Raw genomic sequence first — 26,691 nt, forward strand, 5'->3', positions numbered from 1 at the left:
CTGATTAACCGGTCGGTGGCTCAGTTAACAAACGCGTCGGGTTCTGACCTAGGCATTGTGGGTTCAATTATTTATCTGCTAGCTAAATCCTATAACATTGCGTAGGCAACATTTTTCACTTAAAATTATGGCACAAAGAGTTTTACAATATTTTCAAATTATTTGTAACCCGAGAATGTTTGTCGTTTGTTAAAAAAAAAAATCAAAAAATATTTGCTTATTTTACCATTTCATCTATCTGAATAAATTTTAATTATTTACTAGATTTGCACCGCAATATTTATTGTATTGCGTTAAGCCATGTTTTGAAATAAGATCCATAACATTACAATCTTTAATTAAATCGGTAGAGTTTCAGGCCACCGATGCTCCCTATGATGCCCATATAACAATATTTATGTTTATCATTATAAAGGTCGTTTATCGTACGTAACAATGTACCCGAGAAAGTACCGAATCACGCTGGGTGAGCTAGCTGACGACATACACACCGAACCTTAACACTTTCACAACCTGACCGTACATACTTGAAAATACATAAATTTTTTGAATTTTGACGTTAATGTATTTTTTAATGTAAATACTAGTATGGTATAATCTACAATCTGTAGTTTTCCCGGAACAGCTAGTTATATTCAAATAAATGATTTTTTCAAAAGTATCTTTAAATATACGCTGGCGTTCAAGAGGTTAGAGAACCCAGATCCAAATTTGGTACGTGTCCATAGACGGGCTCATTTCTCGGAGACTAATTATCCGATTGGAGTGAACCAGTAAAAAATAGTTTATATTATATAACGATAATAATAACACAAAAAATGATTACTAAAGTTATTCATAAAAAATCAAGAGATTGATTTTCCAACAAGTGAACTATTCGATAAATTTAAGGTCCTACCGGTTTTAAAATTATTTGAAAAGTGTGCTATTTTAAAAGTTTGAAAAATATCTGAACTGTCCTTAACGAGAAGCTTAAGACCTAGAACATCTGGGAATATATATTTACCCAGATGCAACCAGACAGCTGCTATTCAACGATTTACCTGATATAATAAAAATTTAAAAAACTATTTAAAATTTAAAAAACAACTGACATTACTTTTTTTACAGAAAACCTTCACAATGATCGGTGATTTTCAGATTGTTTTCAGAGGTGCGATCGCATCTAGGAATTGTACCCAGGACCTAGGACCTTAGACTTGCCGGGGATGCTGTAGTTATGAATTTCAGTTTGAAATTCAGATTCCTAAAAATTCCCATACAAAAAATCAAATTTTCTAAAAAAATAAAACATGGTTTTCAGCTACAACCACATCAATAATGCAGTTTTTGTAATATTAGCACTCTAGTACATCTAACAATCACGAGCCATCACTGTTTCTAACATAGAAATGACAGCTGAAAAAATACACGAAAAAACATTAAAAAGTAAATTAAAAAGCATTTAAGGTGATTTCTTTGGGTTTCTTTCCTTTTCATTCGTGATGTACTTTTGTACCAGATATCAAAATATATTAAAAACTTTACTACGGGAACTGGTAAATGGAAAAATGGATGTGCATTTTGATTGTAAGTATTTATTGTGTATTTTTAATGTGAACTGTAAAAAAAATATATAAAACGTACTTTTGTACACAGTGTAATATATTCCCTAGTATTCCAATAGAAGAAAGTAAAACCATCATCAATAATTTGTTAAATTCATCTAACTTACAGAAAGACCTTATCCATGACCTTATTTTATTTTTCGAAGTTATTTTTAAACAAAATTATTTTCAATTTAACAATACAGTTTTTAAACAAAAAGATGGCTTGGCCATGGGGAACAGTACGAGTTCTTTGATTGCAGATATTTTTATTAATAATTTAGAAAATAAGATTTTTAATAAAGAACCATGAAACTTGTTTATGACGCGTTAGTGCTTTCATCTATTTCCTATGGAATAATTGCCTGGGGAGGAACTTACAATAATCACGTAAAACCCTTAGAAATCGCTCAGAAATCCATCATTAAAATAATGTACCAAAGGACCAAGACATATCCCACCAACCAGTTATTTCAAGAAACAGAAATTATGGAACTAAGACGGATCTATTGTATTCAATGTCTCAAATTTATATTTACGCGTCCTATCAATTTCACCAAAAACACAAATCGCTCGAGCCAGAGACATACCACATGCGTGTTCACAGTCCCTCACTGCAAAACTAGGCTGGGCCAAAGGCACATCAACTATATTGCCCCAAAATTGTTCAATTCTTTACCCAATTCCATCAACATGTGTCAAAACCTGAACTTATATAAGAAAAATGTTAAAAGTTGGATAAGAAATAATTTCGAAGCGAGTAACTTTTTTCTATAATTTAAGCCATCTGTTTCTAAATAACTAAACAACCACATGTCTTTCTGTAAATTAAAGATTAATTTCTTTAAATCAAAGAAATATATACATGCATCTATGTCTTATGTGTGTGTGTGGGTGTGTGTGTGTGTGTGTGTGTGTGCGTGTGTGTGTGTGTATATGTTTGTAAATTTAAAAAAAAAGAAGAAAAAATAAAAACTTCTCTAAAAAAAAAAAAAACCAATCACATTGATCTCTATAGATACATTTAACAAGTTTAAAAAATATATATTTTAAACACCACTGTTTTATCCTTACACTATAATACCCACGCTCAGGCTTCGCCTTTGTAATGTTGCTCATTCGTTTGAAAATGTAACTTAGGTATCTCAGTTTACTGACCGTCTTTTCTATATGGTAAGTCCATTTGAGTTGGCAGTCTATAGTAACTCCTAAATACTTGATATATTGTCCGAATTTCACGTCTTCGCAATTTAAGCATGTCGCAAGGTTACAATTAGGGTTGTGGAACTTCAGATTAAGATTATTTTTAGGGGATGACTTTTGGGAATTGTAAAAGGGAATAAAGATAGTTTTATTCAAATTTAGACTAAGGAGATTTCTATCAAGCCAATCTTTGACTGTTGCAATACATTTGTTGGCTTTACTGGTTGTTTCTTCCCACGTTTTACCTTATACTGTTATTGCAGTATCATCGGCAAAAGAGAGAATTTTACCTGGTATTGCAATATTGCATAGGTCATTGATGTAGATTAGAAAGAGTAGTGGCCCTAAGACAGTTCCTTGAGGAATGCCATGTTTTGTCAAGTCATAGGTGCTTAAGCTTGTTGTTATTTTTGTGCGTTGTTGGCGATTCAATATATAGCTTTTTAATAACATGAAACTTTTGTTTTTAATACCGACTTTAGAGATTTTTTTTAATAAAATTCTGTGGTTGACTGTGTCAAACGCTTTCTTTAAATCCAAGAAAATGGTTAGCGTTTTAGTGTTAGAGTCAAGGTTAGAGTATTATTTGAAGAGATTCTTAATGAATTAGCAATATTAACGTATCAGTGATTTTTATCCTTGTGGGTTGTTTATTTTTCAGGACACTGATATAATCTCTGAAAACAATGTAAAAGCTGAAATGCTAATCAGGTGTTGATTGCAATAAAACTTCCTTCTCACCTTCCCCTCCTCACCACCATAATGTCGTAACACAATTACCAACTAGCCGCGTTCTTCCGCTACCAGCGTTATTCAATTTTTGCATAACGCAGGAAACTTCCAGCTCTCTTACTCCGAGAGAACTCATTAAGGAGGCAAGCAAGAAAACACCTAATTAAATGAAGTTCAAACTATGAAATGGCTTGAAATATAATGTACGTACAAGAATGTGTTTATTTCTACTTTAGAGAATTATAGTGCATCTTTTATTATAGCGCCTGATAAATGTGTATATTAATTTAATAACACTTACCATAATTATGAAGACGGTTTTTTTTGCTACGACGTTCAACAATGACAACAATTAAAATAAATAAATATTTGATGTATGATACACGAGTACGTAAATAAGTTGAATACTTGTGGTCCGTCCGAGACGCGTCCGGGTGGTTGTATGATGCGGCGTATAAACAGGAGACAAAACCGAGCCGAATCACAAATTACATTTGAAGATTTTCTCACGGTTATTGTTGCCCTTTGTAAACTTATCTTTTTTTTTTTTAAATTTAATTTAAAAAAATTCCGAACGCTGCGGGTTGATATAAAATCATAAATTCAATAATGAACAGCGTTGAGCTATTATTGAAAATCAACAAAACTAATTTAACTTAATCAATTAATAATCAACAACTAAACTAACATCGAGGCAATATATAATGTATGATTGCGACAGATCCAATACGGAATCACATTGTATACTTCCGATCGCTGCATACAGAATTTTGTTAGTGATTACAATTATGTTGTTGACTTGTTTAGCGCGTCAATCTCTATATTAATATACACACAGAGGTTGAGTAGAAATAATATCGGCAAGCAGAACAACAAATCTAATTAAAGAAACTGTCTAGCTCTGCTTCTACTTATTTAGTCTGTTTATTGTACTTTTCTTAATCTACCTATTTTACACCTTGCATTGTAGATTTTTCTTAATCTACCTATTTTACACCTTGCATTGTAGAGTTTTCTTAATCTATCTATTTTACACCTTGTATTGTACAGTTTTCTTTTGTGATGCTCTATTAAATGTTATTTGGGTGTTAAAAAGTATAAAAACCCAGCTGGGCGAGAAATTCAAAATAAATATTTCTTTTGCCATTTCCAGTAAAACTCAGATATTAGTTGCCTACCGTTTTAAGCAGACATCGCCCTTTTTCGCCCAGCAGTCAATCATTAAGTAAAATCTAAAACTGTAAAAATCAGTACAGAATACATATTATCTTGGCCCTTTTTAACCAAATACACTTTTTCACTTCTGCACTTGCGAATTGTTTTCGGCGAAGAATTAAATTAAAAGTAATAAGCATTTACTTTGTGGCTCGTCACAATTTACAATAAAAGATATAAATTTTTTTTAGACCACCTTAAATTTAATTTCATTCTACCGGTTTCGGAAGCACCCTTCCTTTGTCAGGAGAATATTAAATCTTTTAATAATAGTTTTATTGTAAATTAAAAATTAGGAGAGAGTAATATTGTCGGTATTGGATAGATGTAATTTAATACCCATTATAACGGAATTGTTTTTAATGCTATTTGGTAATCGATATGCATGTAAAAAAAAATTAATGCTCCATTTATAAATACCTATCTTTATCTAGGCGTAATTTATTTTAATAACCTTCCATTAAATTTCAAAAATATCGAAAATATTCGGGAATTTCATATTTAAAAATTTATTAAGTCCAAAATACGTTCACTACTTACATCTAAAAGTAATATTGTTTGAATCTTGTGTTGTTTCTTTATAATTTATTAACCTTAATACTAACATATATATATATATATAATTGAACTAGAATTCCCTCACCAAGCACAAGAGGATTGTCTCTTTACGGTGAGGAAAGGCTACTTTAATTTCTATTGTTTTATATCTTGTTTATATCTATGTAAAAAAAAATTTTTTTCAAATATTAAATATAAAAAATATATATATATATATATATATGAAACAACCGCAAGCAGCGTTTCGCGCCATTTGCCTTTGCTTCATTCCTTTCCCACAAGTCATGATTCAGCTCGGCGGCTGGCTCGCGTGTTTATACGCACCCTATACCGCACAAAACTCAACCCTCAAAGCCTTACAAAATACAACCGTCACCAGTGAGCAGGCGCGTATTGTTTTTCCCATGAATAGCACAATATCGATCACAGCGGGCAACCTTCTCCAATCGCGTTCCCTGCTAATAACAATAATCCCACAGAGATTGACGTCAGTGAATTAACCAGACAAAAGGCATCATCTGCACCGCTGCACTGTCACGTGATGTAAGAGTAGCATACAGATGTATCCAAAATGCATGACATGTCCTCACCGGTACATTAACATAATGATAAGACCTCACGCATCCCACCGACTTAACTTGCTTACCTTAATCTGTTCGTAGTTCTAATTTTATGTTTAAAACGCCAGGGTTTAGTAGGATTCGTTCTTATCTACTTACATAATAGTTTTAAGACATCACAATTTTTTTTATTTATTCATTTACAGCCGCATCGCTATTTTCATTGAAATTGTATCATTCATCGACTAAGAACTACTAAAGTTATCTTCATTTTCATAACGCACAATTTTATTGGCTGCGATCTTTATGCATGATTGCAAGAATCTTCCCGAACTAAATGCAATCTAGATATTGTCTAAAAATATCCATTTTTGATTTGATTTGCGACATTTATTGACATTTTCGCAAGTCTTTTATTAATTATTAATTACATAATTAATAGTTAATTTTTCGAATATCTTTCGTTAAACCTTATATTTTCATATTTAATCATTGAAGACAATACTAGCGACGCTTAAGCGATAAATTGAAATAGAAAAATCAGAAAAAAAACGGTTCGAAAAGGACGGAATTTGGGCCTAATAAGCTCAGTGGTTAGAACAGAGCCCCGGCAAGGCTTAGGTTCTGGGTTCAATTCCTAGATGCGACCATACCTTCTTCTCATTTATGTTTTTCAAATTATCGCTAATATTGCCTTCAATTATGAAAACTAATTTCACAAAATTATTACATTATATTCTTTGTAAGTGACAAGTCTGTCTAAATTTTAATGACGCCGATCTTTATCTTATTGGTACGCTTACATTGTGAAGCGTGGGTTTACCTCACAATACATGGTGATGATCTGGCTTGTAAGTAGCACAGACCATCAGGGAAATTAATTCCCTATGAAAAAAAAGGTTGATTATTAAATTCACTCTGCAGGAGAAGTAACAACTTATAATCCAGCCACCAATTACATAAAAATAGAAGACTCGCCAGAAATATCACTCGCAATTGAGTTTAGCTCCTTAATCTTCAAATTCGGCAGCGGACTTGTGATCGGCACAATAATGTTTGCATTCGCAGTATGAAATTATAATCTGTCACCACCAGCTCTCAAGAGAGTGAAATTTAGAATAATAAGAGAATCAACACATTGTAATTCTAAAGTACTGTCACATTATTGTGACAAAAAATATTTTAATCATTTAAATTGACCTCTTTTGACAAACGATATAATTCGGATGAATCCATCTGATTAATGCGAAGATGACTGTTATTCGCTATCACTCACCTGCAGAGCAAAATCTATACGAAACTGACCAGATATGTCTCTTCTGTACATTTTTTTAAAATTTTTAATTTTAAAATTTAATTCAAACTAATTTTAAGTCGAATGCTTCTCCAATACATAACCTATTTTATTGCCCTGGTGAAACACCACCGTTCAGAATAGTGACGTGGCTTGAAATGGCTTTAACCATATTTCGTTACCAGACCTTTAAGAGCCAGATACTACCCGATCTTTCTCTTCCCCAACTCCTACCCCTCGCCACCCCCTCAGCCTCATAATGTACCCCAATTGGGGAAACCATAACCTCACTGCCATCGGAATATTTACAATTTTTATGTGAATACCTCAAAAGAGTCCCGACTGCTTCTAACCGTCTGAATCCAGTGAGACTATGGAATCCCCAAATGGGGTATGTTGTGACGCTGGAGGTGGTGATGAGGGTAAGGAGATAGAGAGGAGGAAAATGGAGAAGTATCTGGCTATACAGATTTGGTCACCAAACAAGGCTAAAATCCATTTGAAGCATAGTTTTAATTCTGAATTTTGGTCTTACACCATACTTAGTGTATATTTTACTCTGGAACTGGAAATGCCGCAAGCATACTATTTACATTATTTTTAATAAATAAATTGTGATATTACATGAATTCAGCAAATAAAATTTATTCTCGCACTCCGTGATTTGACCTTGCGAACTTATTGCTTATCAAGAGCTTTACCCCTTGACTACGGAGGCCGTCAAATAATTCAAGTAATGTAAAATAATTCCATGTAGGAAGAAAATAAATACAAATTGCGTAGACAACTCAGAAGCGAATTTTGGTCCCAAATCATGAAAAGTTTATTGAAAAAACATAATATTATGAACTATTTTCAGACATATTTTACTCTGCAAAGTATTTTAGGTCGAGAGTTTAGCTTGAGGAATTCAATGTATCCGATTTAATTTAACCCTCAATGGAGCTACGAGCGATATTCAATGGATGGGCTATGAATTTAAATTAAGGTTCAGTCCATTAAAAACAAATAGCAGATGTAGAGCAAGGGTTGTGCATGATGCAAACAAATCCGTGTTCAAAGCTGAATTCAATTATTGTTTAGCCCACGAAACCACCGTAAATCTATACAGTGGATTGGTGTTCGGTGCAAAATATCTGGAAATGTAATAGAGAACATTATTATGTTTTCAGTAATAATTGTTCATTTTGGCAATTCAATCACGTAGAAGTGAAGAGTACCTATTAAGAATCCAGTTTTATTGAATCCACAGAATTGTTGCGGAAACACAGATGTCAGAGGAGGGGTCTTCAGTAGTTGGGTACGTTATGCTGCGCATACATTTGCGAACCGAAACGCGAGCCGAACCACGAATTATGTGAAAGTAACGAAGCAACCGCAAGTGGCGTTTTGCGCCATTTGATGTTGCTTTGTTCCTTTCCCATAATTCGAGGCTCGGCTCGCGTTTCGGTTCGCAAATGCATTCGTACCTTAAGTCTACTTTCAGTATTTTTATTGTATTGTGAGACTATTTATGGATAATATTAAAGAAAACCAAACGTTAAGTATCTGTCGCATTGTAATTAATACAGAGATTTAGGATTAACAAAAGTGAATATTAATAATTATAACTATACTAGCTGACCAGGTGTACCCGGCGTTGCTTGGGGTTGTGGATGATTTGGACTAAAGTTTTTAGGGGTTGAACTCTAGGATAAACATTGTATTCTTTTACTATCTATAAATATAATCTGCATATTTTATATATGTAAACCTTTTGGAAGAAATTCTCTAAATAGTAGTAAAAACCCTTCTCAAATTCGTTAGATAGTTTAGAAGAGCTAAGTGTACAAGAAGACAGACGTGGATGGCGACTTTATTTTATACTGTTAAGAGATTTGTAGATACGAAATCCACGTTTAATCCACCCGTATTGCTGCGTAAGAATATGTCGTAAGGGTCGTAGGGGTGTTCAGTAGTGTCGGCTCTTTAATGTCGTTTTTTAATATAAATTTGATTTACAGTTCATTTTGATGTGTAATAGAACACGTTACATTGTTTGGTCCTTCGAGCCGGAAAGCAATGCTGAAAACATTATAAGCATTGTTAAAGTGGTTGGATATAAAGAAGCTTACACTTAACGCCGAGATAAATAAATACGTTACATTAAACGTAAATAGTACCGTATTTGAATATAGGCTTTTTAAATCACGTCCATTGGAGGCGATTGGTGCGTTTTCGGGAGACCCAAAAAATTAAAACTTCGAGAACTATTTTAAATGTTAATACTAACTATAACAATAAAAAACATCAATATATTATAAGAATTTTATTATAAATATGACATTGTGAATTAAAAAATTAAAACATGGATTACAGTTCCTCATTGCAACCTGAATATGAACTTTATAAAATAATGCCTTTCTTGGCCTACCATGAGTGATGTTGTGTTTTATATAATTTTGGTGCAAAATAAATTTATTTATTTATCTATAATTGCATAATTAGAGGTAAAGTTACAAGGAGGAAATCTATAATTGGTTTCTTTTTGGTATATTATTCTTGAACAAACTGATAAAATGTTTTCTGTCAATTTCCATCGATGTAAATAGAATAAAATTAAGACCACACAAGACTCATAACGGGAGTTTGCTCGACGCTCGAATTTTAATTGTTTCTGATGTCTCGTCTTAACACGTTAGGAATCCAAGCGGATTTTCCTAAATAGATTTTTGGTATGTTAAAATGAACTTTTTAACTTGTACAACATTGGTTCTTCTATTACATCCTTTAATTTTTTTTGTATAAACCAACCATATTGTAAATCACGAGTCGCCCTGTATATTATATATTATATCTGTCTCTGTCATCTGTGGGATCTAACCCTAACAAAATATAGTTTGTATTATGGTTTGGATTTGGGAATTTCCAACGATAGCTCCAAAGCTTGCTTATAAAACACAGAGCCTCAATAGTGTAAATTCATACCGTCGAGCGAAAAGTCCGTTTGAACCAACAGGGTGTTGCAAAACAAAAGCATACATTGCAGTTTTAAAAGGCTATTAAAAAAACGGCCCAACTTCAAGAAATTGGGTTTATTTTGTTTTATTCTGTAAATCACGCCGTTTTATGCACCAAATCCTGAAGATTACATCAGAACATTGATGTATCCATTTGGTCACTATAATCAGAAAGATGATGGCCCCCAGCATCGATACATTGATAAAGGTGATTTCTGAAGTTTTCGGCCGCATTTAGCTATACCGACAGATATAGCGGCGAATTCGATCCTTATGTTCTTTCAAGGTGTGAGGCCGATGTTTAAAAACATTTCCTTCAGGTAGCCTTAAAATGGAAGAAGTCGCAAACTGCAGCCGGCAAACTGGCATTTTCAAGAATCGTGCGTACAGCGAAGCCCCAGAGTTGTTCGGAGCAAACCATCGTAATGACTGAAAACGGCACGACCCTCCCGACACAGTGAGACCTCTCCCAGGTTCCTTCACCACCCATAAACAGAATGTACGGGCCCTTCAAAACTGCATCCTGTATGGAAGATCTTACTTAAATTTATTGGACAAGCTTACTGTTTTTCCCCACCTGGCCACCCACATTCGTATTGATATTTTAACAAGCGGAGACGATTTTAACAATACATTTCACAGTTTTTTTATTTACTTGTTTATTATTAAAGAAAAAGAATAGGAATACGTAAAATACTATCTCAACTAACGTTTTACATCTTTATTTTGTCTTGTGTGCAAGAAGGGATAAACCGAAAAGGTTATGTTGTGTTCGATTTGGGCCTAAGAAAAGCCGCCTGCAGAGCCTAGCAGAAAGAATAAAGGAACTGCTAGCCGTACCTAACGATGATTATTATACATATTTGAAATATGCGGTTTCATCAAAAAAATGCATAGAATATTGACAGTGGAGTCTCACGTATTTTAGAAGGAAAATAAATCGTTCTTTCACACTTGAAATAGTGTTCGTTGTTGTCAAAGGAAAGCAGATTTGTGTTTTAGTGCTCTTATTAATAGAATAACGTTCTTTAGCTACGGTTTAAGATTTTCACGACCATAAGTATAAAACTAACTTATGTACTATTTTATTAACGCCCTTTTTGGGGGCTTTCTCTGTAATATTATATAATTTGTAATACCAGGCCTTGGAGGATTAGAGCTGGCAACACGGTTTCGCATCTACATGCATAAGCGCACACTTCACTAAAATCTTCGATTACACATCTGCCCTGATAATGGACACTGTAATGTTGTCTGAAACGTGTGCTAAAGGAGGTAGCGCAACACGACATAATACCCCAAGCTTTAATAACGTTCTCGTTTATCTGCTGAAAAATTATATAGCGTAATGAAATTAATTCCGGGTTCGTTACCCGGCAAGTTAATAAAAGTACCTATTAGATAAAACACAAGAGAAAGTAGGGTTTATACCAGCGATACTTTCGTTGCGTTTTTTAAATGTTTTTTATTTAATTTTTCACAATTACAATTTTAATTTCCATCATCATGGAGCTCAATGAATTTCTATCAAGTTTCAATTTTTTTTCAGAAAAACATTTAAATATAGTGATTTTCAAAATTACAAGAAAAATTAATCACACGGATACAACTATGTATCCGTGTGTTTAATGTTTTTACCTCCATTGTTCAAACACATTTCGTTTGGTGTAGTAAGATGGAGGGTCTCGATTACATTCTACCAAAGAAGCTGGTACTAAAAAACTCATTTAACTAAGGAAATTACTTCACATAATGTACGTCTCGTAAAACATTTAAGATCAGTACGTGCTAATGGCAAAATATGTTATATGGTATACCTAGTTAGTTTTCAACCAAGGCGGCTCACAAATTTAGGCAGTAGTCACCATTTGAGTGGATTGTAATATTTAAGAAAAATCATTTGCAAGGAGCTCAATCTAGAATTTGACGCACTTCAGAAAATGAATGACGCCAGTTGCAATTAACTAAACGTTTGAACTAAGATATCTACTTCCCTGCGGATAGTTGATTGTACAGTAAATAATATCATATCATCATAAAATTAGAAGAAAATATAAACAAATTTGCCATTTAAATTTCGAAAATATGTTATTAATTCATGCAAAAAAAATATCAGCCTTTCTAATAAACGTGGTAAATATCTTATACAATTAATAAACAACTGTGTATGTAAAAACCTTACAAATAAAATTTAACGGCTACAAAAAAGTTTATGGAAAGATATATACACTGTTAACACATCGAAATTGAGTTGTTTAAACTTGAAATTACTACTGGATTTTCGGAAAATTTCCAAGGCTTTTTAAGTGTGATATATATGTTTGTCTTTTTTTTAATAATAAACATCTTTAGAAACTTTATTTGGGATATTTTAATTTTAAACATTAAAAAAAAAACATTTTCACGCAAAACGTCGAAAAATTGTAGAGAAAGGGAATTTTTCACATTCCTTTTATTTAAAAAATCTACAAGAAAACTGTCACTTCATTTTTTATCTCATTTATACCAAAAATAACAACACTATTTATATTTTTCGATGCATTGGTACTTCAATAGGTATGTTAAAAAACCTAACATAAACAAAAACAGTAACAGTCAATCAAAAATAATTTGTGAGAAGTAAGCTAACGTTTTCAAGACGGGAGCCTCATGTATCACTCTGCCACAATGCTACGTTGCCAGATTTTAAAGCTTAAAGCTCGCAGCCAGTTACAAACATTTTTTTATTAATACGAGTCCGAAAAAAAATTTACTGTCTTTAATCAGTGTGCAACTAAAACCGACCGTTTATCGTTCGGAAAGAGTTTTTTTATATTAGTAAGGCTGTACATGTATAAGGATTGTATTGCATTGCTGCTATTTCTTTAAAATATTAAAAATTAATTCATACAATTTCATTTATTTAAAAAAAATTGTGTCGAAACCTTTTGATTTCGACAATTTTTGGATTCGAAACGTTTTTTGATTTTGTTGTTTCGAAATTTTTTTTCAGTTTCGAAACTCGAAACTTTCTGATTTGAAACTTTCTAGTATTGAAATTTTTAAAGCTTAGAAATTATGATTATTCGGTCATATATCCCATCTGCATATTCATTCGGAAATACTTAGTTATATTAATATTAGATAGGTAGGTAAAGCAAATTTTGCAAACTTCTAATCTATTTGCATGCTCTATATTATATTTAGGTAGATACAGTGAATTTTTCTTACGCCAACTGCATATAAAAGTAAATCACTGAGTTGGCATTGCGTCTGGTTCCCATCTGGCTGGCTAAGTCCTCCATCACGACACAAGCAACATTTTCCGCTTATTATAATGGTAGTAGGAGATTTTTAAATGTTTTTTGGTTATTCGTAACCCAGGAATGTTTGTCTTCGTTTCTTTAGTTTTTAAATGTGTTAGTGTTTTATTCGGCAGTATAATTTATCTCCATATGTGAGGAAGCCTAGAACTCTATGCAAATTGCACAGGCTTATTTTAGAAATAAGTGTAAAAGCGTTTCATAAAGTCAAATATTAAAAAAATATGAATAAATAATAAATTAGTTATAAGTCTGCACTGCATGCATTGACTGTAATTAGTTATGGAAAAATCCAATTGGTCTTGAAACTCAGAGCGTCACAAACAACCACAGATTGACCGCCCGTCGGTCACCGCAGCCGCGACGCAAATGGCGAATGGTTAAAAAAAAAATTGCAGCGTTGGTTGTCATGTGATATCTGCATAGTACTTTGTATGGAAGAAAATTTTTCAAACTTGGAAAATGGAAATAGCCATTTTAAACCAAAACCACACTATCTTATACATATTATTCAATAATCATAATCATAATCAAGCGCCCCTGAGGTGATATCTCACAAAAGCGGCGCTATACAAATTATCCAATAATAAATAAATAAATAAATAAATAAAAATTTATTTCATACTTTATTTCTTGTATAATTTCCCCCAAATATACCTTTCAGGTATCCAGCACTTTTTTACCTTTGTTTTAAGTACTCAAATATTTGTTGAATGATATTTCGATTTGGGTGCGGGATGGATACCGCTGTCCCAGGAACCATTTATTGGATAACCAACACCCCTGCCATTGGTCACCAGGGATTAGCAGATTAGGATGGATTTAGCAGGGGTGCCCAGGTTCATGAAATGAGGTTTGTCTTGGCGGTGGATACGTTTGCTCATCTACTGTGTGGCGGGCCGGATCAGGAGAGACTGGCTGAGCGAAACCTTTTAACTTCTCCATTCGGACTCTCTGTCAACCCATCACCTTACACCGCAGAGGGAAAGATGGATTCATACGTCCTTCACTCCTGGACACATTGATACCCAGATTCTACTCAACCCTCACACCTGTTTACTTCCTAGAACTTTCTCTCCTTCCTTTACCTTAAAAGACTCCCACGCAGCGTGCCCAAATATGACATGGGCCCTGAGGGAATTTTTTTTCTTCAGGACCTCCTGTGTAGAGCATTGTATGGAGAATACCCTCTGATAGTTCATATGACCATTGAGTTTCTTCATTATTTAATTGGCTTAGCAAATATAAGTAGATACGTAAGAAATTTTAAAAAAAATCGACAGAAAATTGTTCAATTTAGGTATAGTATTATGGTGAGAAAGTTGTATGTCAGACTTTCTGGTGAATAATAACTTATATTGCGCAATACTACTGGGGGCTTTGCTGGGACGGAAAACAAGTATACAATATATAATATATATAACAGATCTAGATGCAGTACATCATTCTATTCCCTAGACTTTTACTATAAACTCGTGGTAAATAATAATTTTAAATGTTTTGTTCGTGACATATTTTGGTTTTTTTGAGTCAGAGATTTTGACATTGGAGGCTATCTATAACAAGGTCTATTAAAGAAGAGATTGGAGGCTATCCATCACAAGGTATATTATAAAATAAATTGGAGGCTATCTATAACAATATCTATTAAAGAAGAGATAAGAGGCTATCTATAACAAGGTCTATTAAAGAAGATATTGGAGGCTGTCTATAACAAGTTCTTTTGAAGAGGAGAGTGATTTTTCCGTATTCGATGAATAAAACCAAATTCGCGTCGGTGGGTAGAGCAAACATGAATGCTGAATGTTATCATAGTAAGAAGAAGAAATATTGTAATTAAATTACTGTAATCGTAAGAAATAACTACAAAGTGTATATATTAATAGCCGAAAAAATATTTTTGCGTCATTGAGTGCTCGCGCGCTCAGTACTAAAATATGATCCGAACTAATCCGGAATCCATATACTATCAGCACACTATCTTATTATTTCATCGTTTATTAAATATATCCTAGTGTCACCAAAAATAACATTATTATTTATATCACTGGTGACATACTTACGTCAGCAATATAACAGATATTTTGTTTTGTTTGTGGTTTCCATTGTTTAAACATGAAATTTAAAAATATCATTTACATCGAAGTTTTATGTAATTATTATAAATTTTTTTATAATTTTTTTTTTTAATTAATTCATTGTAAAGTGTTTTGTTTTGCTTTGGGCGTTTCTTAATATAAGATTTTTTAACATTTCTTACTTTATACTGTCATACGTATATGTACTCAAAAATTTTTTTTTGTTTATTTTGTTAAAACGGCAAGAAAAAAATAATATTTATATATATATCGTAATGCGTGTTTTTACTATGCTGGCCATTTTTTTGTCCTAATAATTCTACATTTCCTCTGTATCGCCTTAAACCTTATTACATAATTCCCGAAAAACGTAAAATAACACGGAACCAATCTCAAACATTTAGTTAACCCCACTGTTTCCCTTCTGTTTTTTCTATACCAAACTATATTTTTTCTGCAATTTCCAATTTGCTAAAACCAACCACTTTACTTCTGTTTAACCCTTGTAATGCCGACTCCCGCGACCTAGTACTCCTTAGTGTGCCACGGGTAAATGCCAATGGCCCGCCGTGCGCCGGGTGACGCTATTTTCTTAAAAACGATGTATAAACGATATGCTTTTGCAAAATAATGTTTTTCTTAATTGAACCGTTTAACCAGATATGTTTTGCTATATATTTATTATAAGAAATGTATATTTTCCCCAGGATAGAGTCAGAGAAATATTTTTTTTCCTGTATTGTTTAAAAATAGTATGTAATAAAGAAATACGAAAATATTCTTTGGTATCATTATATTTTCCATAGAGTGCAATAAGTGATCTTTACAAAAAAAAAATTTAAAAAATTCTTTGATACTTTCCGCTAAAAAAAAATAAAGTTCTGTGGCTTTTAAAAGTTTTAAATATTTTTACCTTTCACAAAAATAATATTTCAAGGTTAAAATTAATACATTTGAACTATATTATATTATACAAAATTTCCTTGCCAGCCGACTAAAACTTATTTTACTATGACATTGTGTTTCAAAATACGATTAATTCAGGGAAAGTAGGGTGAACAATTAGCGAATCCACGGTGGATTCGTCGGTACATTACAGGTACAAACATCAGAAATCCATGGTGGATTTCTCTGCACATTAAGGGTTAATACACTTTGAAAAGAGAAAAAATTCAAATATTCCAGAACACTCTCTAAGAAAATACATTTCCTTATATCGTTACAGAATATTTTCTTTGTAAATTGGGTCACACGTAACTACGTACGTTCGTTGTGGTACCCACTTTCCTTGTTCGCACTTTTTTCGGCACACGTGTTTATTCCCTAGAGACATTTGTTATTCAATATTAATATGTATGTAAGTAAAATAACTTTGTTAGTAAAAAAGAGAAAAGACTAAAAGACAACGCGTTTCATTTGCAAAAAAAATTCTCTAATCATTTGAAATAAATAACAGAACTAATTTTAATTACACGTGTGGGTAATTAAAATTAGTCGAAACAGAAATTTATACGGAAATTTATTCATTTAACATTATTTTCTTATATTATATATAATGTAGGTAAATTAAACATATGTTATTAAATCAAAGTTTATGATTTTTTGGCCAAGGAATCGAATATTATCAGGAAGTTTTATTAAAAATGAGAGTGTATTAAAAATGAAAATTAAAGTATATGGTGAAATATTTCTTGTAAAAGAACATAACAGGGTCAAAACGTTGCGTTTAGTTAAAACGGCATTATGAGGGAAAAAATATCTCAATAGCGCTTTCTCATCTCTTTTCTCTTCCACTTAATTTGGGTACGCCATAATTAGACTGTCTTTAAGCAGATGTTAAATATTACGTCAATTACAATTATTTATTGTGATAGTTTACGTCGAGTAAATTGATGGGGATTTTACAATCAAATTAATTCACTGCATTAACGAATCTGGAGTTCACCAATTATGGACAGTTATCATACTATCCTTTCTTCACACATTTTTTATGTCCATAAACTGTCTCATTTTGCCACACTTGGTTTATCTTTTACTTTCAACACTAATAAATAAAAGACAGGTCTAAAAATATAAGGCGAACCGACTCAAACCATCACGAAAAAATGATTTTCCATCAGAAATTTAACGCCAAGTACGAAAAAGTGAACTTTGTTATAACCGTTAAAGGAAAGTCTTCGGCCTTAGGCCTTAAAAAACTCTATCGAGAAAGTAATGAATTTGGCGTGTTAATTTAAACTCACAGCCCCTTGAGAGATGATTTAGTTCCATAAAAAAAATGATCTGAAATTTTTATCATTCAAATTTAGAACTTTTTCAGATAAATTTATCTTTTTCATGAGCCAATCATAATACTGATAATGGATCTAATGATGCCACTTTTGCACGATTTGAACTTGGAACCTTTCTTAGTGAAATGATTATTGGATCGCCGAGCGTTTTGGATAAATCGCTTAAGGCACTAAGCGGTTGGATATACAAAATAAATTCTTGAATAGAATATTCAAGTTTAAAAGATGCTTTCAATTAATAAAGGACTTGATTAAATTCAATAAGTAAATTATTTACCAACCCTAAGTCGCTATGATGTTTTTAGTATCTTCGGGCGAATGCCGAAAAATGTTTTAATTAAGGTAATTTCAATCGGAAAAAGGACAATTCGAGGATGATAAGGAGAGAAATAAAACGCATAGGTATGCGTTGAAAATTGTTGAATCGTTTGAGAACCTTTAACAATAATCCTTGGAGATGGATAATTTTGAGATTATAATAAAAACAATATATTGGCATATTTTAAAATCTTACGGTCTTACGAAAAAGCGTGGTAAAAAATTGTGATAAACGACCGTGTTTGTGAAAACCTTATTAATTGAAACGTAAAATAGAAGCATTAAATAGTTTATAAATAGTTCATGGGAAGAAACATAAGATTTTATACGTTACTTATCCATTCAAAGGGGGGTCGTTTATCTACTGTACAGGGTGGGGTAAAATAATCACCCGATGTTCTTTTGCTGTAATTTTTTTTTATGATAATCTTTGGTACTGCTTGTGAAATTTGTTCAATTGTTTGTAAACCGATTCATGTCTTGTTAATTTGTATTCTGCGTTTGTTTACTTCACAAATGTCAAAACCGAATTGACGTTTGCTGTCATTTGCAAAAGTTATAGCATTTTCCAATAGGGTGATTACTTTTGTACCACCCTGTACAACTTCAAATAACAAACATTTCTTAGAGAATTTTCTCAGGTATATTAAATGTTCTATATTGGTCTTTATTTTAAAGATGTAGTAAAAAATAACACAATTTTCGAAACCCGAAAATATTACCTTTTCAAAATTTGAAATTCAAAATTTACAAAAAATTTAACACAAAAAATTTTAAAGAAACATCTTAACTTTTCAGAAAATCAAATTTTCAAAGAACACTGTTCTTTTACTTAAAGATTTTGCAAGATAACTGTCACTTCACCTTTAATCTCGTTCATACAATTAATATAAATAATAACAATTTCCAGAGAATAATCAAAACATCAGACATTTTGGATCCATTTTGTAATCAATATAAACGTTGATTTTTATTAATTTTATATTTAGCTTCACCTGCATAAAACAATTACGTTATTAAACAACATCGCTTACGTGGAAGTTTCACTATATTCATGCGGTAAAAGTCAATTAAAAATAGGATGTAGGAAATAACGCTTTTTCCAATAAGATGAAACTATATTATTCACATATTTGATATTATTATGACATATGACATTATTAACGTATTGAAACTGATAACAATAACACAAATAATAATAAATGTATTGAATCTCTAGATATTATAAAACAAGTCAGTATCCGCGTCTGTTTGCTTGTACGCTTAGTTCAATCATAGGGTTTTTACCATTACTTAGAGAATTTCTTTCGGAAAAATTAGAAAGTAGAGAGTCTCCGAGCAACACCGGGAACAAGGCAGCTAGTTATTTTAATGTAATAGGGAATGTGTCATTAGATTATATTTTTTATTAAAAACGTAATTTTAATCACACATGACAAACCAACACAGTTAATCGCGGGGAAAACGTGCATATCGCGCACGCGAGCAAAGGAGCGCATGCGCGTGGGTCGGATAATTGAAATTTTGTTAGACATTTTAACTGGTAATAATTATAAATGAACAGTGCGCAATTTTTGTACAGTGTGTAACAAAAATACCTTCCACGAATGAGAATTCGTTTTCTTTTAGTAAGGTTGTTTAAAAAAAACAGTTACGATTTATATTTCCTTGTTTTCCAACGCTTGAAGTCTGCATCCATAGCCCTTAAAATTACTACCCTCTTCAACAGATATCGTATAATAGTGAAATATTCAAACTTTCACACATATTTTAAATAAATTTGTTCTGAACACGCAATGATTCCCCTACGAGGAACAGTATATAAATAAACTAAAAACGTATTGCATTTGGGGTCGAAACTTGGCCTGTACTACACTATACAATGTACAAGTCAGTACGAGTACAATCACAATTTGACTTTGGAGTCTGTACCTACCTAGTAACTACATTACCCACTGAATACAAAATCACTAGAAGCGTGATCAATACCTTAATTCACAAACACCGCACAAGTATCACTAACCTTTTCATTGGAACTATTGCATCCCTAATTAGGGTATTTTATGAGGCCGAAGAGATTTGGGAAGAGAAGAAGATTGGTAAATACCCGGCCATTCAGATCTGGTCACCAAATATGGCTAAAACCATTTTAGCAAAGATTGGATTCAGAACGGTGGCGGTGATCGTCATCGGGGTGATACAAATAAATAATAACAAATGTTTTATTATTTTTTTTTTATACAAATCAGGATGATGATATCTTTACTGCAATTTCCTGTGCTGAGGGTTTCATTTACATTTTATGAAAATGTAGTAGTATAGATCATATGAATTAATTATAAATATAATATAAACAGTTTTTTTTTTAAATAATTAGACATATAATAAATGGTGTTTTTTCAGTGCAGTTGAGTAGTTTCGATGTCAATTTATATTTGGTGTCAGTATATTTTCAATTTCTACACTCTGTATTATATATCCATCTTTTTATTTGTGATTTAAATGTTTTAATATTGTTGTGAGTTTTGAATAAGAGTAGGATTTTGTGTTAGAGTTTAACACCACAGTTTTGTTTTTAATTTGTAGTTGCATGTTAAATATGTTTTCGTCCCTAAGATCGAATGTTGTCATTTCTTGTGTAATGTATTTGTGAATATAAAGGACTAATATTTTATGAAACAGTTGTTTAATTGGCATGATTTTAAGACTGTTAAAGATTTTGTCAGTGCTAATTCTCACATGGACTTTCAGAAAAAAATTCATTACGGCTTTTTGGGTTTTAATTAGTGATTTTAGGATGTAGTCATTTGCACTGCCCCATCGGATAATACCGTATTTTGATAATGATTGAACAACAGCCTTGTAGATCTTGATCAAATATTTTTACTGAGGTAGTTTCTAAGAAAAAAAAAGTTAGTCAAAAAAAAATGACACCTTTTTTTTTTAAAGAAAGACAAACATTCCCGGGTTACGAGTAACCTGACAATATTTGAAAATCTCCTACTACCACCACAGTAAGCTGAAAATGTTGCTTGTGTTGTGATGGAGGACTTAGCCAGCCGAGGAAATGAACACACTACGCATGGGTGGGACCCAAACGCGATGTCAACTCGGCCACCGACCGAGTAAATTATTAATTTTATCAATGTTAGTTATAAAGTCAACGTTACTGAAAGAATATATCACAATCAAAATTGATTAGCTGTTCATAAAAGAATATTTAAGATCCATTTTAATTATTTTTTAATCATTAAATTGAGTACAGGATCTCATTGTTAGTTTTTTTACATTAATTATGTTCTTAATGCAATGTACTGTTAAAGCTGTTGATTGCACACATTCATAAAAGCTGTTTAGTATTTACGGAAATCTCATTTACAACTTTTCTTCTTTAAATATATTTGACTTTTATACACCTTCCTATAGTCATTTACTGAATACCTCATCTATTTTAAATCAGTTACTAACAGATAAGGTAATATATATTTTTTCATTCCAATATTGTATTGCTACTAGTAAAACGGGAACTCAATTTACTATATTATTTTCTAATATTTCTTATACTATAAGTATCATTATAAAAAAGTCGAAAGGCGTTAATTATATATAAATATAAATTTCACCAGTACGGGAAAATTACTACTTCTCTGAATAAAAATGAGTATTGCTATATTTTTAAGAATCTATTCAAATTATTTTTTTATCCAGTTAAAAACAGGATTGCAAGCCCTTAAAGAATGAATCGATTGGTATCCTGTTAAAATTTAGAATGTATTATCGTGATATCGGAACACACGTGTTCCATAAAAATCATCAAATTTTCGCATTTCGGCCTTAAATTATATCATCAAAGCAAAAGCAGGTGCACGAACACGTGTTCCGATACATTAGGAATTGACTAAAAGTTAATCAGGAAACGGCCTGCAATCCCGTTGTTAACCGGCTTACTAATAATTTGATGACATTTTTAATAAATCAACAATACTCAATTGTCTCAGTAGAAACAGGCCTCTATCAATTTATCTCTTCAATGATAATACCCATCCGATTTTAACCACGTCTGTGACAAAACAAATTTTCGATTGAGGACAAAACAAAGTTCTCTAATAATACAATGTCTTATCTTTAAATTGATAAATTATCTCTCATAAATAATTTTCCAACTGAAGAGAAACGATAAAATAAAAGATAAAGTGAGAATAACATATAAAATATACTTGGTTAAAATTGACTTGGGTTCAAATGTCAAACTACACAAGTACCTACCTAGTACCTACTGAGAGTTCAATCGTTGGCTTTCACATTGTTAAAGTTAATAATAATAGTAATCATAATTATAGTGTGAAATCTAAATGGACTATTTGGAATCTTTTAAATCACGAATGTGGGTTAAAAACATGTAAGAGTGCGCAAGTAAATTTTATTTTATGAATTTGTATTTTTCACAATTCATTAATTCAAATAATATATATATAATATACTTGCGTCACGTTTTAGAGTGGAAGATACTCTTAGTATCGCCCTACTGTTAGACCACCATTCAGAATTGGAATTTTGCTTGATGACCAGATCTGAATAGCCAGGTTATCCCCCTCCTTCCTCTTCCCCATCTCCTCCCCCTCCACACTACCTTCAGCCTCACAAAATACCCCGATCGGGGATGCCATAATCTCACTAGCTCCAGATGGTTAGGAGGAGTTAGGTTTCTTGTGCGGTATTCACATAAAAAAGCCAATTGAAGCGCAGATTCACTTTAAATTTTAAAAAAAACACAGTCTGATCCCGTCGTTCCGCGGGTCGGTAAACAATCGACATAAACCGAATGCTGTAAGCGCTGTACATAAAAATCAGTGTGGAACTTTTCGTGCAGGGTCTTACAGCATTTGGTTTATGACGATTGCTTACCGACCCGTGGGATGACGAGGTTAGATGGTTTAAATGTTAATCCCACGCAACTACTCCAAACCGTATGGGCTCTCATTAGCTAGTGGGACTATGGTATTCAAAATGGGGGTATTTTGTGAAGGTTAAATCAACTTTACAACATACATCATTAGCTGAGGATCCGCATATGAAACTAACCTTTTTCCAATACCGACTGTACAGAGAATAATAATATAAATCATATTGTTAAAAAAGAACCGAGCGACTACCCGACAGATTGCTTATTCAAACAATTTACCTAAAAAGTATTCCCATTTATAGATCTGTATATTAAATATTCAAAATGTAAAATACAAAGATACGTACCAATATAACTGAAAACCGTACTCGTCGTTAATTTATTTTTCCTTGCCCAAAAGTCGTGCTCAACTTCATTTGAACCAAATTATTATACCTACCAAGAAGTAACTTTTTTCAATCGATTACCTGAATCATTTGACAAAAGCTAAACTTTGAACACTCTGAAAATATATTTTTAAGGCAATCTTAGCAAAAAAACTTTCCGTACGTTTCCACATGAACTGATCTTGAAAATAACTTAAATTTTATTAATATATTTTTAAGACAATCTTCGCAAAAAAACTTTCCGTACGTTTCCACATGAACTGATCTTGAAAATAACCTTAATCTTATTGTATCTTATTATAAGTGACAATTTCTTTTCCAAATATATACAAAATACAATGTCTTCATTACTATTTACATTATATTAAATACGCTTTAACCTTAAATATTTAGATCGCATTTAACAAGCATGTTACATACATTTATATCACATTCACTCGACTCCTCATAGAGTACAAGGTCTTAAACACACGACAACTCCACCTAAAATTTTCGCTAATATTATATTTCCTGTTTAAATATAAAACAAAACTATTTTACAACACAACTACACCACCAGAACAATAACCAACGGTCACTACAAAGTACTTTCACTACATACCACGTCAGCTCAAAGACAATTTTTCTTCCTAGCTCCTAAAATCTTTAACCTTATCCCTGAAAACCTAAAAACCGTGAGTCAACCCCATTCCTTTAAAAAACAAATTACAAAATAGATCCTTACACACGGAATACATTACAACTACAATACCACTTCATTTTACACTCTATCAATTTAATCACCTTTCAGACAAAATATAATATATCCTTATTCCCTAACTTTGCGGTAAAGTATGTACATAATTAATTAGTGTGATCTATTTACTAATAATTTCTCAAATTTTTCATCTCTTATAATTTTCTCTAACTTCTCCATTCCCTTCTTGCAACCCAAACTAGCTTTACATCATTTTCCATATTTTTCTTTTTCATATTTTAGTAATGTATAGATTTTGTACAAACTGTAAAATTCACCCGCCATAACACAGGGTCATCCCTAGCATGGAGGGTGAAATATCACAAAAACCATATGTACCCTCTAAGTTTTGTATTAATAAAATAAATTTAACAAACATTAAATATAGTATTATTTACTATCTTGCTGCACTGTACTTACTACATTTCAAAATACATGTACCCAACTAACTAACCATCACGCCGTTTCCCCGCAGGGGTAGGCAGAGAGGACGACTCGGTCTTACAACACACTTTTTGCCTCATTCACATACATACTCTTCTATTATTCTGACTCTTGACATGGCCCAACACAAGTATCTGATTCCCTTGATCGTGCCATGTCTTTCTCGGGCGTCCCCGACTTATGCTACCATTTACATTTGCGTCATGCATTCTCCTTACACTCCTTTCTTCACTCATTCGATGTACCTATCATATCATAAATTACTTGTAAATAACTACAATAATGTACTGTACATTTCCCTTACAACCACAAGTTAATATAGAGAAGAGTAGTATTCAAATTTCATAATATCTACAAACACAATTTAAATAATATTTTATATGTACTTACCTTTTATTGTTATTAAGTTTAATTTGTAGATCTATATTTTAACTTTAATTTTTAATATATTCAATAATATTATTATTGGGTTTATAAAAACACTTTATTTTTAAACAAGTTCTGCTGTGTAATTATTATTACGCGTGACAGCTGTTTCGCCCTCTGAAGGCATTATCAAACTGGGGGTAGCCCACTTACCCTATGAGTCATTGTTTGGGAATAACTAACATAAAGACATTCAGTCAAATTTAAACATTACAGTAATTTGGAAAACTTTACTGCGGTAATAACCATTAATAATTTCTAACATTTTACTCAAATAATGATATACTACTCATATAATTGATAAATTGAAATCAATAAAGAAATCAGTAATTGAAATTAAAATACCTATCTACAAATAATATAAATGTATCGTATGTAAGTTTGATAATGCCTTCAGAGGGCGAAACAGCTGTCACGCGTAATAATAATTACACAGCAGAATTTGTTTAAAAATAAACTGTTTTTATAAACCCAATAACAAACAATATTATTAAATATATTAAAAAAAAATGTACATACCTTATTTCTTTAATAAATCTTATAAAATAATAACACTTAACACTTGCAGACAGTACTACGAGGGGGAATCGGTTTGCACTTTGTCATAAGCCGGTATATCACTATATTAGTTTCAACTTTAAATCTAAAAAAAAATTCCAATCCATACGTAATGTTATCATCTGACCTAATAATAGCAAATGTAATCTAAAATAAATGCGATATAAAATCATACTACTTACCAGTGTCAAGAGCGCGCGTTAAAATGATAATAACAAACAAATTTATTCTGGTCACTACTTCGCGTGAATAATAATCTATTCTGTATTATGCAACTGAACGACTTTCCACACTGACTTTATCCTGAAGACTGGCATTGATATTGACAACAAGTATTATTTATATATTCGGTTTTCATAAGAAAAATAATAACATCTCCCTGCACTTTGAAATTGGAAATGAGTGTAATTACATTGAACGCGAAGTTGCTACAGAAAGTCGCAATTCTGATATCATTCACTTGTTATTAACATGTCCTACTGTATTTTTTTATTTTTTTTTAACTTGAGTGAATTAAATGTAATTTTATAGATTACAGTAACAAACTAAATGTATTTTCAAAAAACAATAATTTTTTTTTATTAAAATTGTTAATTTTTTCAAAAGAAGAAATCAGATGTGTAATAAATTTTATTGTTTACGGTTTCAAATATTCTTTGCTATTGTTTACCACTGTAAAATAGGGTTCCACGATAAATTAACACAGTGACAACTCAACACACCTTTAAAAAGTGATATAAAGTCATTAGAAACGATAAAACGAAAAATTTTGAACCTAAACTAACCTACTTAACCCAGTTAGTAAAGTTTTTGTTTCAACACTTTCCATGACTTTATATAACTTTTTAAAGATGTGATGAATTATCATTTTGATGATTTATCCGGTCATCGCAAAATAGTGTCATTATATTCTTTACTAGTGTATTTATTGAATTTAAGCGTGTATTTGAAAATGCGTGCATAAAAGATAAAATGTTAATTAAAATGCTATTATCTGTTCAAATGGAACAGTGCAAACAAGTTTTATGTTAATTATCAGTAAAAGAGTAATTCAAAACATGTTTTATAATATGCCATGGAATGAAACACATATTTACTGTAG

At 31.9% G+C, this 26,691-nt stretch overlaps 1 protein-coding gene across 1 annotated transcript in view; it reads right to left on the minus strand.

The window, feature by feature from the left end:
* LOC149420268 (cytochrome b5-related protein-like) overlaps positions 1-25,898 on the minus strand; it is a 58,033-nt gene extending 32,135 nt beyond the window's left edge. Inside the window, exon 1 of the mRNA XM_089636562.1 lies at positions 25,772-25,898. The gene's annotated coding sequence lies outside the window, so the exon portion shown is untranslated. The remainder of the gene's footprint in view (positions 1-25,771) is intronic.
* Positions 25,899-26,691: the final 793 nt, after the last annotated feature.

The sequence above is a fragment of the Hesperophylax consimilis genome, chromosome 10 (genome assembly GCF_061612785.1).
Source record: "Hesperophylax consimilis isolate HC1 chromosome 10, BYU_Hcon_1.0, whole genome shotgun sequence".
Taxonomy (NCBI): Eukaryota; Metazoa; Arthropoda; class Insecta; order Trichoptera; family Limnephilidae; genus Hesperophylax; species Hesperophylax consimilis.